General features: G+C 36.7%; 1 long non-coding RNA gene across 13 annotated transcripts; it reads right to left on the bottom strand.

Moving 5' to 3' along the window:
- Window positions 1-12,202: 12,202 nt before the first annotated feature.
- On the bottom strand, window positions 12,203-18,984 carry LOC113274770. 13 transcript variants are annotated; one of them, XR_003323208.1, is made up of 12 exons: window positions 18,759-18,984; window positions 18,281-18,470; window positions 17,537-17,645; window positions 17,166-17,381; window positions 16,661-16,886; window positions 16,321-16,426; window positions 15,294-15,348; window positions 14,913-14,986; window positions 14,643-14,807; window positions 13,190-13,253; window positions 12,846-12,982; window positions 12,203-12,723 (listed from the first exon to the last, which is right to left on the bottom strand). It is a non-coding gene; the product is annotated as an uncharacterized LOC113274770 (long non-coding RNA). The 13 variants fall into 13 exon arrangements; XR_003323217.1 differs by having other exon boundaries at window positions 12,924-12,982; XR_003323215.1 differs by having other exon boundaries at window positions 12,203-12,645; window positions 12,924-12,982.
- Between the last annotated feature and the right edge of the window lie 692 nt (window positions 18,985-19,676).

Here is a 19,676-nt window from a genome sequence, read left to right as displayed (position 1 = left end):
TCTGAAATTATCTAACCATGCCTCAACGTGGTGGAAAGCTTACAGAAGAAGAAATGACACATAACACATGACTTGTCCACAATTTAAGAATCTCATGAGGAAACACTTTTATCTCGTAGGTTATTTAGATGAAAGATGGTTCAAGTGGCAGCATCTCCGACAACGATATCAACAAAGTGTCCAAGATTACACTACAGAGTTTTACAAGCAAGCTCTGGCGTTGGACGTGGATACTGCTAGTAATGAGACTTTATGAAAGTACAATGGAGGACTTGTCGATTACATACGAAGAGAGTTGAAGCTTTTCAGTGTACAAGACATTGAACATGCTATAACTAAAGATGTGGCCATCGAACAGAAAACTAGAGGTGCAACAGGATCAGACAACAAGAGAATTGCTATGAAAGGAGAAGATATGACTCCAAGAAAGGTTGAGACAAAGAACAAGTCTCTACCAGCTGAAAGAGAAGAAAAGATGTGTGAACATTGCAAGGAGAAAGGTCACATAAAAGGCACTTGCTGGGTTTTATATCCACATCTTAAACCAAAAAAGTTACGTGAGTCTGAAGGACAAATGAGTTTTAAGAAGAATACCATGCTAGCAGAAGCTGCCGATGCAGAAACTATCTCTGAAATAGATCAACCTGATCCAAAGCTTATGTTAATGACAAGGCTAGCAGACACAGAACCAATGGATCTTCATGGAGAATTATTTCATGTCAAGATACAAGTAAAGCAAAGCATTGTCGAGGATATCATTGACTATGGTAGTCAAAAGAATTTAATCTCAGAGAAGCTCGTGGAACAAATGAAATTGACAACTACTGCACATCCAAAACCTTACCCATTGGGATGGATACAAAAATATACTGAACTTCAAGTAACCATGCAGTGTCGATTCAAATTTGCTATCACTGATAAGTTTATTGATGAAGTTGTCTGTGATGTTGTTCCATTGGATGTAACACAAGTAATATTTGGAAATCCATACTTATGGGAACGGGATGTTATTCTCTATCAAAGAGAACGCGTTTATTTGTTCAAAAAAGATGGGAAAGAATTTCAAATTTAGGCTAGTAAAAAGCATTTACCTATGAAGATGGTTACCACAAACCAAGTTAAGAGGTTGATCAATGCTTGTGGTATGTTCACCTTATTACTAGTCAGACCTGTGAATACCGAAGAAAAGAAAGTAACATTACATACTACACTCTTCACCAGACAAGAAAGTGATGTAAGTTTACTAAAGCAGAAGTTTGTGGATTTATTTCAGGAGGAGATTATCATACCACCTAAAAGAAGTGTGGAACATGAGATTACCCTTGTTGGAGATGCCTCCTTACCAAACCTGGGGTTATACAGAACTTCTATAATTGAATCTGAAGAAATCAAGAGACAAGTACAAGAGTTACTTGAACAAAGGGTGATAGTTCCAAGTTGCTCTCCATGTGGCTCTCCAGTTCTACTAGTACCAAAGAAAGATGAAGGATGGAGAATGTGTGTAGATTACCGAGCTTTAAATAAGATTACTATCAAGAATAGATATCCATTACCAAGGATTGATGATCTCCTTGATCGATTAAGAGGCGTTATATTCTTCACCAAGCTTGATCTCAAATCTGGGTATCATCAGGTACGAATTAAGGAAGAATATACTTGGAAGACAACATTTAAAACTCGTTTTGTAGCAAAGGCTGTCAGTTAGACGAAATTTCTGATATGCAAATTTACATCCTTGATTTTCAGCCAACCTAAACTATTTATGCAAAAAAAGTTATCATAAATATTAAAAACTGGAATTCAAATACACTGGAAGCACGTATCAACTTCGTTACTATTTTGTGTCAAAACTAAAACAAAAAAACAAAAAAAACTTCATTACTATTTGCTATGAATGTACTGTATTGGTTTTGAAACGGAATACCTCTTGCAGCAACGCCTACCTGAACTTTTGGGCTCCTAGCAGCCATGGTAACAAAGTTGCTAAGCTTAATTTGTCATTTAAAATAACCAAGAAATTCAGGCATCATATAATGGTTTGAAGTCTTAGAAAAATCATGGCTTTGTAGGCATATTCTTAGATGTTTATAACAGTGACGCCGATATATATGTATATATAGTTAGAAAAACAATCAAATCATGAAAAAGTAAATTGATCAATTTGCAAAATATATCAATTATGAGCAGATTCTGCGGATGGTGTTGATAGACACATTTTTGTGTCTGATTTGTCTCGATTCTATATATTGATAGTGCTCATTTTTGTACTTATTATGGTGTTTTATGTGTGTGTAGGTATTTTTGGCCAATAAACATTTTTGGAAAAATCGGCTGGAAAAGTTGCGCGGGCACCCTGGAGGACAGTTGCTAAACGGACCCCAGACTTGTCTAAGGAGTACCCAGGATATGTGCAGCCCAAACCTGTCCATAGCACCCAAATTTATCCTCAGCACCCAAGGCAGCTGCTATTTGCACCCCCACTCTAGATAGGGGGAGGTCATCTTCAACATTTTGAAAAAAACGTTTTGGCGGGAAAGGTGTTGCAGCAAGTAACAATTTAGGGTTCGATTTTTTGGGCTCAATTAAAGAAGATTCAATCGCTGTTTTAAGTTGAATTAGACCTGTTAACGCTAACCAGGTTTGGTATAATCATTTTATTGGACCCAGTTGGGCTAGATGATCGAGTGAAGCAAAACAGGGAGGATAGTTGTTCTCGGGTTTGTTTGGATTCTCCGAGATATTCTGAGGAGATTCAATCACCAGAATAAGTTGGGTTGGACTCATTAAAGATAAAAAGGCTTGGTATGATGTTTGGATTCGGTTAGAATTGGCTAAACAATCGAGGTTGGAGAAAACAGAGTTGAAAGAAGTTACGGGTGTTTGTTGGCCTGACTTTTGAAGATTCAAGGAGATTAAATCGCAGATAAATATTTCCTGAGATATTTGATTACCTAATATAGAGTTTGGGATGGGTTGTACGGTTAAGAAACGTGTAAATAAGTCGGCAGAGAGATTATTGTCGTGATTTGCACGGAAAGGAAGAGAAGAATTTTAGTCGGCACTTTTAGGTTTCCGAGGGATATAAAAGGCGTTGTCGAGTCCCAGGTGGAGGTATGAAAGTTTCGGAGAATTTAGGGGAAGTTTAGAACACCACAGATATCAACAGGAGGAGTTGCAGGAAATCGAGTTCTGCTGGTGTAGAAGGAAGAACACGAAGAACATTAGACTCCTCAGGACAGTCTTTTATCCACAACATGCTCCGTCTGTTGTTTCCTGTAACAGTTTATTGCAACAGTTCTATGTAACATCCGTTTGTAACGCCCATAAACGCAAACTGTCTGCTTAACTAGTTTTCTCTTGTTTTTCACCCTTTTGAGCTATGAAAACCTATTCTGAGTATGTGAATAATATGAGGAGATAAACCCCTTAGCCGAGGCGACGGAGGAAGCCATTGTTCCATGAAAAGTGGTATATTTCTATTTTAATTAATTCTTGCAATTTCTTTTATGATTATTTGCATGGAACTAATATTGGAAAATTGATTTTTATTGAATGATTGTGATCTGTTTTGATGGAGCATGCTTAGTTTAAGACTTTTGATGTTTCATGCTTGATGTATACAATTGTTACTTCAAAAATCTACTAGAGGCAATATATTAGAATCACTTTAAACGCAAAGAATTGCATGAATATTGATTAGATTAAATCACTTAATTGGTCAATGGTGGAATCCTGAGTCTCAGTGCTTTTTATAATCTTGATAACAACTTCATCTTGAGTTTTTATTTTAATTCAAGTCTAAAACAAATCTTCACAAGTCTGAGTGAACGACAACTTTACTACCACTTTCTACAACAACATAAAAACCACATCAATTTTTGACGCCGCCGATGCGGATTTGTGTTTAGGTTAGGGTTTTAGATTATTTTAGGTTTTATTTTTGTTTTTAGTTTTATTCTTCTTGTTCTATTTTACGTTTTTTGGTATTTGTCTATTTATTGCAGGTTTTGAATCAAAAAGAAATTGGAGACTAAAGACCTTGGGGATTGAAACAAGAGACAAAGCGAAAAGAACTGAAAAGAAGACAATTTTATTTTTGTTTAATTTTTATGATTTTTTTCCTTTTTTAGAAGAAAACTGTATTAAGGTTTATTTTTAATTTTTGTAATTTTTCTTTTCTTTTTGGACACTTTGGACTTTAAACTTTGGGACATTATTTTAAACCCTACGGAAGGGTAGTTTAAATATAAACTGTGTGCAGAGAAGGACGGCGATTACGATATCGCCTAGGCCCCTCGGGTTCGTACATGACATAGGAGTCGTGGCCCGAGTCGACTTCAGCGGTTCTTCGCCCGTCTGGTACGGGAGGTAAGTTTTTCGAAACACCCGTGAATCCCCTGTCAGCGGGTTTACTGTATTTCTTCGTTTGCATATATGATGAGGACTTGAAAACGGCTTCTTTAATTTCCTAGTAAAGGGCAAGGACTGGCCATACAAGGTAAGGGTTCGGATTTCATCATCGTTCTCTTCCTGCCCGCCTTAGGAAAACGAAACCAAACGCGAACCTAAGCCTAAAATTTTGACTAGAACGAGACCTATAGGGTAACGAACTTAATAGGAAAGTCGTTCGAAAAATATTGGTTACTCTTTTGAGCATACTTCGAAGTTCATGATGGTTTCTGTGAGTTAAATGCGTGACTGCGCCGACTTGTAATACCGGTGAGGCCTTGGGTATCAAATCTCCACCGAGCTTCCCTCGCCTCTATTCAATTTACTTGGATTGATTCCAGAGGGGTTTGCTCAGACTGTAACGAGTTCCTTTTTGAAAGAATAGAAGCTGGTCTAGAAACAATCTAAGTGGAGCCATCATGCTTTTTGTTTGCTAGAAATCAATAGGTTTGATTTGGTTGAGTCATCATTGCTTTGTGATTGAATAGAATCCCCTTCCTTATTCTTTTGCATGACTGAATGTAAAAGAGACGCCCTAGGTAGATTTGTTAAAGAGAAACCTAGTAGTTCTAAGCGTCTCGATTACCTTAATTTAGAAAGTCTGATTCTTGAAGATTCCATTTTTGAACGTCTGTTTGGGGAAACAATCCCTAATATTCCGATAGTGTCAGAAATGGCAACTTTGAAAGCTTTGCTGAATCCAACTAGGACTACTCGTCCCTCTTGTATCAGGTTAGCTGAAACTGAAGAAAATTATGAACTTGGGCCTGGGACCCTACAAATGCTCCCAATCGTTTTAGGTAAAGAAAATGAAAACCCATACTTCCATGTTAGGGACTTTGAGGAAATTTGTAGTACCCTAAAAATTAGAGACCTTGATGATGATGCTTTGAAACTTAGGTTATTCCCTTTTTCCCTAAAAGATAAAGCCAAATCGTGGCTATATAGTTTGGCTTCCGGTTCAACCGAAACTTATGAATAACTTACATCTGCCTTTTTGAACAAGTTTTTCCCTAGGCACAAAACATCGTCTATTAGGACGCAAATCTGCACATTTTCTCAACAGGAGAGAGAATCTTTGTATAGGTATTTGGAAAGGTTCAATGATATATTATCCCAATGTCCTCATCATGGTTTAGAAAATGTTAGGCTAGTTCAGATCCTCTATGAGGGTTTAGATTATCCCACTACAACCACAGTAGAATCCATGTGTACAGGTGGGTTTGAAAACCAAACTGTTGATGCGGCGATGGATTATTTGCATGAAATCGCCGAAAAGACCCAACAATGGGAATATAGTAGGGAACCCAAGAAAACAATTCTTCTAGGTAGAGGAAACGTTAATAGGGTAGAAGGAAGCTATGAAGTCAGATGCCAAAATTGCAGCAATAGCTAAAAGGTTAGAAGCTTTAGAATTGGGTCACACTAGTAGTAGAGTAGAGCCTTTTTGGGAAGGCCTGACTATTGAAGAGCAAGACAATTCTCTTTATAATAATAACACTAGATTTGATAACCGTAAAAAGTTTGACCCATATTCAGAAACCTATAATCCTGGTCGGAGAAACCATCCGAACCTCTCATGGTCTAAGGACCAGAATCAAGGTCAGTTTAGTAATTCTAATGTTCCCCAAGGTTTTGGCTATACCAAGAATACTTCAGGATCATCGCAGTCTCAGAAGCAGTATGATAAGAAAATTTTAAGTCTAGACGAAACTCTCACCTCGTTTATTCAAAATACTGAAAATATGCGTCAATTGCTTTCACAAAGCATAGAAGCTAGTAACAGGATAGGGCAAGAAAACAGTCAAGTTATTGCTGAATTAAAAACCCAGGTTAGTTTGATAAATGAGTCTTTGAGAGAAAAAGGTAGGTTTCCAAGTTAAACACAACCCAACCCTAGAGGAGTTCATGAAGTAGGTACAAAATCATCACATCAGTTGAATGTTGTTAGAACCCTTAGGAGTGGTAGAGTAGCAGACAATCAGGTAACCATGCCCGATAGTGAGCATATTGTAGTTCACCCCTCAGGACCAACCATAGCTGATGACTGATAAAGTTTATGATGATGCCAATTTGGCTCCTGAGAGGCCCTATTTTATGCCTAGAGCCCAATTTCCACAACTATTAGTTCCAATAAAGAGTGAATCCAAGTTTAATGACATAATGGAGGCTTTTAGGAAAGTTACCATAAACCTTTCGTTACTATAAGCAATTAGGCAACTGCCGGCTTATGCCAAGTTCGTTAAGGATATGTGTACGCGAAAGCGAAAGCTTAGTGTCCCTAAAAAATCCTTTTTAGCTAGTCATGTAAGTTCGATCATTCAGAACCCCACAACTCCTAAGTATAAAGACCCAGGTGCACCTACCATTGCTTGTACGATAGGAAAACACAGGGTAGACAAAGCTTTACTTGACTTAGGAGCCGGTGTGAACTTAATCCCATACCATGTGTACTTAGAGCTAGGGCTCGGTGAATTGAAACCTACCAAGATAACATTGCCGTTAGCTGATAGGTCTGTCAAGATTCCTCGTGGTGTGATAGAAGATGTTCTTATTGAGGTCGACAAGTTTATTTATCCTGTGGATTGATAGGCACATTTTTGTGTCTGATTTGTCTCGATTCTATATATTGATAGTGCTCATTTTTGTACTTATTATGGTGTTTTATGTGTGTGTATGTATTTTTGGCCAATAAACATTTTTGGAAAAATCGGCTCGAAAAGTTGCGCGGGGCACCCCGGAGGACAGTTGCTAAACGGACCCCAGATTTTTCTAAGGAGCACCTAGGCTATGTATAACCCAAACTTGTCCGCATCACCCACTTTTGTCCATAGCACCCAAGTCAGATGATAAAGACACCCCTACTCTGGATTAGGGGCAACCATCTTCATTATTTAAATTCTGGTTTTTGGCGGGAAAGTTAACTATCATACATGCAGATTTAGGGTTGAGGTTTTAATCGCGTTTTGAGGAGATTCAATGGCTGAAATTTATGGCAAGCATCTGTTAGAGCAAAACAGGGATACTAGGAGTGATTTCGTCGATTGAAAGTGGCTAGAAATCGAGTTAGAAGGAAACAGAGGTGTGAACTTTTCACGGGTATTTCAGGCGAGAGCTGGTGAATTTGTTGCCGGATTCAATAGATGTCGTGGATTGGGTATGTCTTGCTAGGCCCAAACAGGGTTGGTAATCACTTCAGATTCGGCAAATCAGGGTTTAATTCGTGGGTCAAGGAAAACAGGGGAGTGAGTTTGCACGGGTCTATGCATGATTTATTTTTGGAATTTCTGGGAGACTAGAGGCAAGATATTCTTTCCTAAGATACGCTTATATTTAAGGAAGAGTTTGGGATTTGTTGGAAATCTCAGAAACGCGTCAAACAATTGTGGGAAGAAATTATTGTCGTGACTTGCACGGAAGGAAAACATAGAATTAATCGGGTTCTAGAGGGTTTGGAGGTGTATAAAAGGCGTGCTCGAGTCCCAAATAAGGGTATGCAAGTTTAGGAGAAGTTAGGGGAAGTTTAGAACACCACAGAGTCGAGAAATCGAAGTTGCAGGAAGTCGAGTTCTGTTGCTGTTGTTAAAGAACACGAAGAACATTAAACACTTCAGAGCAGTCTTTTATTCAACAACATATATTTTCTATCGTTTCCTGTAACAGCACCTATTGCAACAGTTCTCTGTAACAGTGGGTTCTGTAACAATTATAACTGTTACAAACACACTGCTTTATACCTCTTCTTCAATAAAACACCTTTTTGAGCTATGGATTATTATTTTGAGCATGTTTTCACCATGAAGAGCTAAACCCCTTAGCCGAGGCGACGGAGGAAGCCATTGTTCCATGAAAAGTGGTATATTTCTATTTTAATTAATTCTTGCAATTTCTTTTATGATTATTTGCATGGATCTAATATTGGAAAATTGATTTTTATTGAATGATTGTGATCCGTATTGATAGAGCATGCTTAGTTTAAGACTTTTGATGTTTCATGCTTGATGTATACAATTGTTACTTTAAAAACCTACTAAAGGCAATATATTAGAATCACTTTAAACGCAAAGAATTGCATGAATATTGATTAGATTAAATCACTTAATTGGTCAATGGTGGAATCCTGAGTCTCGGTGCTTTTTATAATCTTGATAACAACTTTATCTTGAGTTTTTATTTTAATTTAAGTTTAAAACAAATCTCCACAAGTCTGAGTGAACTACAACTTTACTACCACTTTAAATACTACATCATGGATTTCGTGGTCTTAGATACCCAACTTGTCCCTGACCCAGAGAACCAGATACCTGTGATTTTAGGTCGCCCATTTTTATCTACGTCTAATGCGATCATAAATTGTCGAAATGGTATTATGAATCTATCTTTTGGTAATATGACTATTGAGTAGAATATTTTTAATGTCAATAAGCTACATTCTGAGCTAGATGACACGTGCATTGAAGAGGTGAACATGATAGGAACCTTAATTCAGGAGTCATTTCCAAACCTCATATCGGAAGATCCATTAGAGAGTTGTCTATCCCACTTTAGCATGGATTTCGAAGAAGATAGCAACATTGAACAAGTAAATGTTATGTTGGATTCTATTCCTATGTTAGATACTGATAAATGGAAAGCTAGGATCGAACCATTACTAGCTTTTGAGTCTACCTTAATACCTTGTTTAGAAGAGCCTCCTAAGTTGGACCCTAAATATGCATTCTTAGGCCCATATAAGACTTTGCCTGTGATTATAGCATCCGATCAGGACAGTAGGCCAGAAATCGTGCTTCAAGACAATAAGGAAACTCTAGGGTTGACCATACAGGATATGAAACATATAAGTCCTACAGCTAATATACCTCAAAAGAATTTAGAGGATGAACCACCTCATTATAATTCAAAGAAAGCAATTGACCTTTTTCAGGAACCTGATGGTCTAGAAACCCTATTCTTATGTAAATTCTATCAGCAACCATCATCATTCTTTCTCTCTAACAACGATTCCAACACAAACCCATGTTTTATTCTTTACAAGCTCTTCAAACCCTTGTTTTTCATCTCTGAACCCATCTGATTTCGAGAACCCACTCATACTCAAGTTCCACTTCCCCCTGAAATTCTCCATTGTCTTCTCTCAAGAACATCACAAACCCGTTTCTCTACTGTTTCTTCTCATCCATCACCGAGATCAACAAATAACAACAATCACCAATTCTAGTATAATAGGGTTTTCAAGGGTAAATATGTAAATCGCGACAGATTCTTTTGACCGAGTCAGCGAAAAAGACCGAGTGTGTGGGTCCTGACGGAAAAACTAACGGTTATGGCATTTAATAAACTCTGAAAAAAACGGTGGCATTTTCTTGAATCGGGATTTGCAAATGTGGCAGTTTGTTAAAAATCCCTAAACATAGGGGCTTCTTCAAATCAGCAAAACAAAACCCTGACCATAGAACCTTCATAAAGAAAGATACAAAACAAAAGGATCTTAAAAAGTAAGAGAAAGTTGGGTATACCAGCTTTTGAAGGAAACTTAGCATCAGCAGCAGAATCAACAACCGGAGAAATGATGGAGATGGTGAGGAGGCGCAGCCGCAGGAGAAGACAGTGGGGAGAAAAAAGAAAAGAAAGACGATGAAGAAATGAAAATATATCCATCTGCTAGGGTTTTTGGTGTTTTTATATTTTAAATATAGGGATATGATTAACCCTAGATAATCCAACGGTGAAAGTTAATATATTGTACACGGATTAACAGGTTTACCAGCGGGTTTACAGTCCGGGCACGGGTTAACCCGTTTTCTCACAAGCCACCATTTCTCTAACCCTTACCCGGCTTGTTTATAACCCAGCCAAGCCAGGTTAGGATTTTCACGAGCCGGGTACGGGTTTATCCGCGGGTTTCGGCTTGTTTGCCAGCTCTATATACAACGTATAAGAAGATAGAGCCTTGTGACAGCGCCATCAAGTCTATAGGAAATGATAACTGCTAGTAGTTTAAAAGCATCAAATGGAATCATAAAGACAATTCGGATTTACTTACATTCCATCATAACAGGTCTGGTGATAGTGGTCATGAAACCAACTATCACTACAAATTCTAAATCATGTAATTTCAGCAAGTTGTATTTATTCATATGCACTGGTGTGTTAACTGGTCGGAACCTAGACGTGGATGGTGTCCATGGAGCCATTGGTAATCTGAGTGTTTAGGAAAATAATTCCGTGAAGTTGTGAGACACCTACAAACAAAGAGAATATACATTCACGAAACCTAGAATAATAATCCTGCAGTATATTCATCATGAACTAGTATGGTTCAACCAAAAGCTGTAATGCCATAAAACTAAAGTAGTATGACAGTAAACACAACCTGGCGTGATTCGAACATGCAACCTTCTGACATGGAGTCAGACGCGCTACCATTGCGGCACAGATTCATACTTGTGCACATAAATCTTGGCTTAGTTCAAACAGCAAGGGATTCCCAAAAGGTGGAGCCATGGGATCGACAAAACTTAGATTTATATGGCCTCTGGTTACATAGAATACACATCTACTATGTATGGAACTTAGTAAACCCTGTGAACATGTAGATGATGCAACTTTGAAAATATAGAAATGATCAAATTGATCTACTGACTTTAAATGGTGCACATGTGCATCAGCCTCTTCTACCTTAAAATGGTGAAATAAAAAAGAAGATAGCCTTGCCCTTCATTAGAAAGTTATAAAGAACATAAATGCTTCTAACAATAGTTTAAGAAGTACTTTGTTCTTTGAAGAGCTCAAGTCGGGTAGTGAAAATAAGTATTTTAGTTGATTTAAGAAGTGTTATATAACATATAGGACACACCTGGTTCGCAACATCTGGTTCACATCCTTGATCAATATTTCATGCACCTAATATCCTGGAGCAAAAACCTAACCAAGTTATCCACGTGGAAGGAAAACAAATAACATGCTGCTGAGCGAACTTCGGGCATGCACTCTCTCAAAAACTGGGCATATCTTTCAGCACACTCAGATTAATTGCAAGTATTTTACTTGGTTCCAACATCTCCCAAAAACTGAAATCTAAATTCCAAGAAAAAAGAGGCTCACCAAAGCAAATAAAGGATGACATAAACACGAAAAATACCTCTGAGAAAAAAATAAGAAATAACGAAGTTGTATTGCATGAAACATTCTGCTAGATGATGTAGACGTCCATTTTTTGTTCGGGAGGCCCCGATTTCCATCATCGATATATGGGGGTTCACTCAGCTGCAGGTCTCCAAAGTCGAACTACAGAAGGCGAGTGAGTGCTAAGAATGGATTTAATATTTTTGAGAGATTTGTTCGTCGTACGGGTTATACTCAATCACGTCTGAATCTCTAACCATGTAGGATTATCTTTCTACACTTAGTTAATAGTAAATCAACGGTGCATCAATACTTGTACATGAAGAGAAAGAAAGAGATTCAATTTTCAGTATACCAAGCATTGTAAGTTACCGAATTAAAAAGAAGCAAAGTCAAGTAACAGGTTGCTTTATGATAAAATTTTCGTTCTTGATTTAATACATGGAATGATAATCAATTAAGAAGCGAATAATAACCCAGTTAAACATAGGTAAAACTCTATGGGTTAATATTAAGAAAATTTTAACACTAATCTAGTTGTTTCCATGGCAACAACTGAAATCTGAGAAAGATAGAGAAGTTAACTGGATACTGGTGAAACAAAACTGCACAATATAGCAATTTCCATGACGAACAATAAGAGAAAAAGATACATACATTTGTTCCCCTACATACTTAAGCACCTATTAAGGCCACTATTATCTAAATACATATTAAAACCTAGAACACACTATTTTACTCAAATTGAAACTCCAAAGCATAGCCAAAGTAATTAAGTTAAATAACCAATACCAAAGTCAGATAACACAAAAAAAAAACCTGAATTTTATTATTTCTTCCACGTGAGGCACAACCATTAACCATGAACGAATTCTAGATAATCAACTAAAATAGCAGTCAGGAAGAGATAGCTGTAGAAAGTTGTATCCCTTCCAAGCAATTAATGGTGCTGATAGATAGTTTTAAAAGCAACAAACCCAACTGCAAGATGTCTGAGCAACTTTCTCTTTTTAAGCAAAGCTTCAACTGATCATACTATATCAATGAACATTGTCTGAATGTGTAATCCAACTGAAAAAAAAAAATACAGACTGCCAGAGTTTTATTATTTCTTCCACGTGAGGCAGAACGATGAACCATGGACGAATTCTAGATAATCAACCAAAATTGTAGTCAGAGAAGAGATGGAGGCATCAAGAAGAATACTAAAACACATAATGACTGACTGTGACAGTGAAATAATTATAGATGGAAAGGGAGAGAAATAGGACCTCATGAAGGGGAATGTTAATTGCACGATCTACTTGTATTCACTAAGGGGAACGTGTTGAAAATCAACCCCAACTGACCTTAATTAGCAGCTATGAGCTTCAAACTCATGTGGATGCATGTAGTTCCTCGAGTAATTCTAAAATAAATTAGACAACAACTGAGTTTAATTAGGTAGCTAAAGTAAAACGTTCTGCTTATATTCATTAAGGGGAACATGTTGAAAATCAACCCCATCAATTATCTTCCTTCTCTCTTTCAGGAATTTATCACTTGCCCTGACAACACACATTCAAAATGACACCGCAAATACTAAAAAAAAAAATCAAAAAAGAAGGATTGATACCTTACATGCTCACTGCGGTAGTCTTGCAAGGACTAATCGGCGTAAAAGCAAGCAACAACATTACCTAAACAACATAAATAAAGCATGGGTCACATAAGTCTCCTCGCAACATCTCTTTCATATGAAAAAATCAAGCCACAATCCCCTTTAAATTAAACACGTTGAAGAATACAATGATATAGCTCCAGTTGAACATTATAGCTATTTAGAAATGCTTCAGATGTACAAAAGAACTTATGCATGGATAACATAAGGTATGATTATCAGGTGCTGGCTAAAAACATATAAAGGGATCAATTATAATTTCATAATCACATCCCGGCAACTACTCCCTGTTCATGTTCAAGTCACTCTTAAATTACTGATTTTTGCGTAAAACAAATCAGAAAGATAACTTGCATGCAAGGATCTGATTGCTGGTTCAACAGAGACATGCTGGGGCACTCACCTAGGCAGAAAATATTAAAGAAAGCCCTACATAATATGAATCTGATCAAAATGAATCTTATAGTTGGTCCGATTTGCATCACTGACTAATGGTGGTGCATCAAAAGCATTTGGAACAGAAAAAAATCAAAACAACTGTATGAAAAGAGATAAGCAAATGACCAAAACAATGGAGCCTGGAGTTGCAGAGTTATGACTCTAAAGAATGATCATTTGTACCTGAATAAGGTCTACAACTAAGGATTTTGCTAACAAAAGCTTAGATGTCTCTCCTAGAGCAATCTGACATCTAAGAGTTCTTATACCTGAATTCGTTGTCATCGACATCTAAGAGTTAGCCGGATTTTAGAGTTAGCCATGACTAATTATGAAAACAGGGAGTTAGCTAATTAAGCTTATTATACTCTTGAAGTGGGTTAAATCCCTTACGATCAGTTCCTCTTTACGGTTCAACAGAAACAAACAAAAAAAAGACCCAATTCAGAACGTTATTTTCTCTGATTGGTAAGTTTTTTGTCCGTTAACTCTGTAGGTGATGCAATCAAAAAAAAGTGGGAATTTGGGGATTTCTGGATTCAAACATATCTTTTTTTAGCAGTTTCTGAATATCTTCATTTTCTGCCATACTAATTCATATCTCATTTGAAAATTACTGTACTTTCGGTGACAATGGTTCAGAAAATCGTCTTTTGTTTCAGAAATTGAAGGTGGAAGGAATGTAGGTGGAGCTTGATCAGCCAGATTAAATTTGATTGTTCTTGAATACAGGGTTTTGTATTTCGCACTTGATAAGTACAGTTTTATCACTACCCAGATTAGCAAACGCCACACATGCGGGTATTGTGCTCCAACTTGAACTGTGAGCTGTCGGGTATTGAGAGCACACACACTTTGTAACTTAGCGAAAAATGCTTGTACAATTCAGCATCTCTTCAACGACTATGACTGGAATACCAAAAATCTAATAAAATTTCCCCATTAATTCAGTGACTCAAGAACAACATACCTGCAAAATACTTGGTGTTCTCAGTCGATATCTGCATTGCATTTTCTGGCCTCAGATCAACAACACCAGTATGAGTAACTTAAAAGAATGACGTAATTCAGTTCATAATCAGGATTTTGATCATATTCAAGTTCTGTTCGCTCGGTGTCGATAGTTTTTCTCGTCCTATCAAATTTCAAAAATTTCAGTACAATAAGCACACCCATAATTCATGATAAAACCCTAATAATAGTGAAAGAAACAACAACAAAATAAGATGGGATGACTTACTTTTTACAATTCGTTATCTTCTCTTCGCTTGTAATTTCTCTTCAGCTCAAAAAAATTGCTGGAAGATGTTGCAACTTTTTTCCGTGTGCAAATATCATAAAGAGGAAAAGATCATGAACAATCAAAAATCATCAGAGCAACCAATCAAGAATGAAGATTCATGAAAATATGTGATATACATGACTTTAAAAATCATCGATGATTCTAAGGTTTTTATCTTCTGATGATTCTGGGAATTCAGAAGTGATAGTGGTTGAATAACGAAGAATTTATTTAATTTTTTGATTGTTTAATCTCCAAAATAATAAAAAATGATATCAGAATTTGAGTGCAAGCATCAAATTATGGATTCAATACTATTAAGGTAGAATGTTTTAGTACCTATCTTTTATATCTTTGTAGTAGCCATGAAATATCTTTATCCTCGACCCAGTACCTGTAGAACAAAGTGATTAACCAAATAAATAACTAACAGACTCATAAATATATGAAAATATTAATATACTAAATTCAGATTCCATCAAATTATCAGAGATCGAACTGAGAATTTCTGGTGGAGAAACTATCAAGCAATTCTGGATAGTAAAAGATGAAAATCCAAGTCCGCATCAACAATAAAAATCACGTGTTTTAATCATTAAATATAATCAGACCATCTAAACGCCTTTACAAACTTGCAGGTAATGTGGGCATAAAAGAAGTCACTTCATGGTAAGACTGCTGCACAACATATCCATTTATAAAGGTGATCGTCCATGCTACCATATTGATAGAGCAAATAAAGTAGATAAGAAAGTATCCATTTATAAAGGTGATCGTCCATTAAAAGCATGGATATGTTGGAATATCCATGGATATGGGTATTCCGTGGCTCGTTGATAAGAGCTATAGGCGGAATACCCATGGCACAACATATGCCATCTTATCAACGAGCCACGGAATACCCATTAAAAGCATAGGCTAGATACATGTAGCCTGGGCTTAGAAACAGATGGCATGTGCACCTAAGAGATTATACCCATGTTTTAAACATAAATATAGATTACACAACACTAATTTTAATGAAACACATAATTTATATTAGTATCACAGCACAAACTGATCCGATAAAGAGATAATGGTCACTGAAAAACTGACATTGGGCTAGGATTTTTATGCATCTAATATCAATGCTTCCCAAAGCAATGCAGATTAAAGGTACACACACCATCCGCATCTGGTTAACAACACTGACTTCCTCTATTAACTGTGAGATTGTATCTCATCCTCTTATGAACCTATTGCAATCTAAGACTTCTTTGAAAGAGTTGGAATTCTAAAATAGAAAAAACCCATTTAAAGTCAATAGGAGACGATGAGTTCATATAAACATATAGGAGACGATGAATTTTGGAGACAATGAATTTACCGGTGACTTTATCTGCGTTGTTCATCATAACATCGAAACGCAATGTGCGAATTAGAATTTCAAATACGAACTAAAACACCTATCGTTCAGATTAGACTCTATGCACCTACAAAAATCAAAACAAAAACCAAACGATCCAGAAATCAAACACAACCCGAAACGAAAAGTAAAGGCCTAGGGTTTGAGGAAACAGGATTGCAATGAGTATAGACGATACAAATATTAAAGAGAGAAGAGATTGCCACGGATAATGGATGAAATCTGATGAAATTGTCCAAATTACACTCAGTAAAATTAAACCCAAATAAAAGATCCAATGACTGTGGAAAGAGAAACCTACCGAAAAGAAGGTGGAAAAAGAAAATTGGCTTCGTATTCAGATCAAACAATCGAAAACGACCACCTCACCCCTTATTTGTTGACATAACCAAACCTTTCTGGCCGTTAAAGTGAAAACTCAATCCGGATTAAGTGGGCCGCTATATTCTAGCATATGTTGCTTGTGCAGATACACGGACATTCTAAAGATGGAGATGGAGACACCTGTGCTTTGCGTCATACTTTCCCTATCTCAAAAACCGGTGATATTGAGAATAAATTAATATATATGAGCTAACCTATCCGAAAACATGCCCTTCACCGTTCGTACTTAGCTACTGTAACCACAGTTTTGCTAATGGCAAGTCTCGGCATATTCAAAATCATCTCAGTAAAAAGAAGAGTATTCCAAGTATAAAATTTCCAACTCCATAAATTTTATTGATAGCTAGATACCAATCAATTAATTCTTCAAACAGTTTAGTTTGGCAATGTGAAAACAAAGAAAAATAGAAGCGGACAAATACCTGATCTGAGTGCTCTCACTATCAAATAGTCTAGCATGATCACCAAACTATCAAATTGTCTAGCACGATCACCAGAAACAGAAAAGTATTGATCCCGAGCAGCACATAAAAGAATGTGTTTCATCCTGCAATAGCAAAGAATAGATACATGAACATGGTAAGCTTTTGCTAATGCAGCCTGAACCCGTACGCTGCTCTCGACTAAACAGCCAGCACCTACAAAAACATATGATTCAAATCATATTAATTAGGTTGGATTTCGCTGTATATGAACACACTGATGGAATTTCCAAGTTTACACTATCAAGTCATTGAATTTCAAAGTCTACACTATCCAAATCAATTGAGAAAAGAGATGTCAACTTAGTTACCCTGCCTAGTGTGTCTGTCTGGCTGGACATTCATTAATGTAGCTGGATTGTCTATTTATTGACGACCTCTAATAATTTCTTGTCATGGTTCTGTCTCACAACGAAGGAGCTGGAACATGATATAATATAAACATAATAAGTAGTACTCATAGAAATGTGGCATCAGGCGTCAGTAATGTCGTGAACAAATTAGTGGTGCAAGCTCAGTCCTTTCGCTTTGACGGGAAAATGGTAAACTGTAATAAAGGTCCAACATATAATACACAGTGCAAACTAACAATCTATATAAAACCTTCCCACATTAAAACAATAGCAAATCCTAAGTGACTCGCAAATAAGTGCCAACTGCCTCAGTAATTCAGTGAGTTCAGGATTGCCAAGATGCTACAGTAAGCTATAACAAAAAATAGTATCAAAATAGCAGAATATATGTCAGCATGTTGGTATATACAAATACAAACAACTTAGAAGCATGAAACACAAAGCTTTGGTTCAATAATATTTCTCAACCGATTCAGCTCTTCGAGAGCCTCATCCCGCTTATGCATCTTAGATGCAAGCTTCCCCAACGACCACGGTGAACTAAAACTTCTGTCACGATTAGTACAAATTTTTCTCTACTAATGCAAATAATCAGCTGTGTTCGAGTAATTTCCGCATTCAACCTGGATTTTTGCATAACTTGAATCTCACACGCATTATGTTAAGCATCTATGCATATGTGTTAAACAATTCAATGCCCACCTTATTTTGCAGTTATCAGAAGCCACAGATTAATAGGAGATTACTACGCGGCAGGATCCAAAATCGAATAGAATTTTTGAATTTATCACTTCTTACTCATTCATCCTATTCATGATTCAGCAATACTTTAGGCACAGAACAGAGGGCACGAAGGGAAAACCCAAGATTTGATTCATCACTTCTCTATGTCCTGGGATTGAAACCCCAAACAAATCAAATACATTAAAAAAAAATCAACGATTTAGGCTCTCTGCATCAAATCTAAACTTACGTTGGATTGCACAAAAGAATGCATCAAATATAATACTGTATTTCTTATCAAGATAACACAGCAACCATCGATCAAACTACCTCAATTGTTTGAATTAAACACTACATTGAAAAAACCCGAAATTTACCCCCCAAATATATAAAACCCTAGGTTTTAATTTCTTGAATCAGGACGAAAATCAATTGCCATTACCAAAATCTTTCTTACCTAGCAACCCTTCAAGCTGGTGTAGCTGTTTGAGAAGATGTGAAGAACCAAAGAAGAGTATAATGTGAATGTGAAAGAAGAACCTCTCTTTGCAGCTCTACCACACGGCTGTGGGAGAAGGTATAGATCCCCACAACACAACCTATCATTGTCAGCCTTCCAAATCAAACGAAATCCGGATGCTGTGGGCCGTTGGATGACCCTTTTCGGCCAATCCTGTCCACTCTTTGACTCTTTGATCAAGGAGACAAACACCACCTTTTTTTTATTACAGAGATATATATAACTCGTGGACCTCATGATATATCCGTCAAAAGAGGAGAGAAAAATAAGCACACCTTATTGGTGCTGCTGGAAGTAAAAGTAACCTATATAACAAAATATAGATATTCGAAGACTGGCACGGAAGATTATAAAAATGGTGAAATTCTTCTTGAAAAAGCTTATTTTTAAGCTTGGTCTTTCACGTTTGAAATTTTACGAAAGTCCAAATTCAATTCATAAATCGAGTATCTATCATATTAAGACTCTTTTTTCCAAATTGAACATAAAGGAAAAAGCCCACATATTTTATATATATTTTTTACGAAAATATAACGAAAAATATAAATAACATGTGCATATATTTTCTATCTTTCCGCTCCGCCACACTAAATCAAAAATGCATCGCCACAGGATGGGATCAACCAAAAATACATCGTCATGGGTCGTTGCGAAGCCCCACACACCAAGTGAAAAGTAAAAAAAAAATGCCCGGTGCGACACACGGGCACTAATCTAATATATAAATAAGATGTCCGAATAGTCAATTCAACTGAATCGAATCAATAATACGAAATATTTACAACATCTGCTAGAGTTATTTACCCAGATATTTCCAGCAAAATTATTTACGACTCCCAACAAAAACAAGGTGCT

The sequence above is a fragment of the Papaver somniferum genome, chromosome 4 (assembly GCF_003573695.1).
Source record: "Papaver somniferum cultivar HN1 chromosome 4, ASM357369v1, whole genome shotgun sequence".
Lineage (NCBI taxonomy): Eukaryota > Viridiplantae > Streptophyta > Magnoliopsida > Ranunculales > Papaveraceae > Papaver > Papaver somniferum.
Note: the sequence above shows the minus strand (reverse complement) of the source record. Positions and strands in the feature narration are given on the sequence as shown.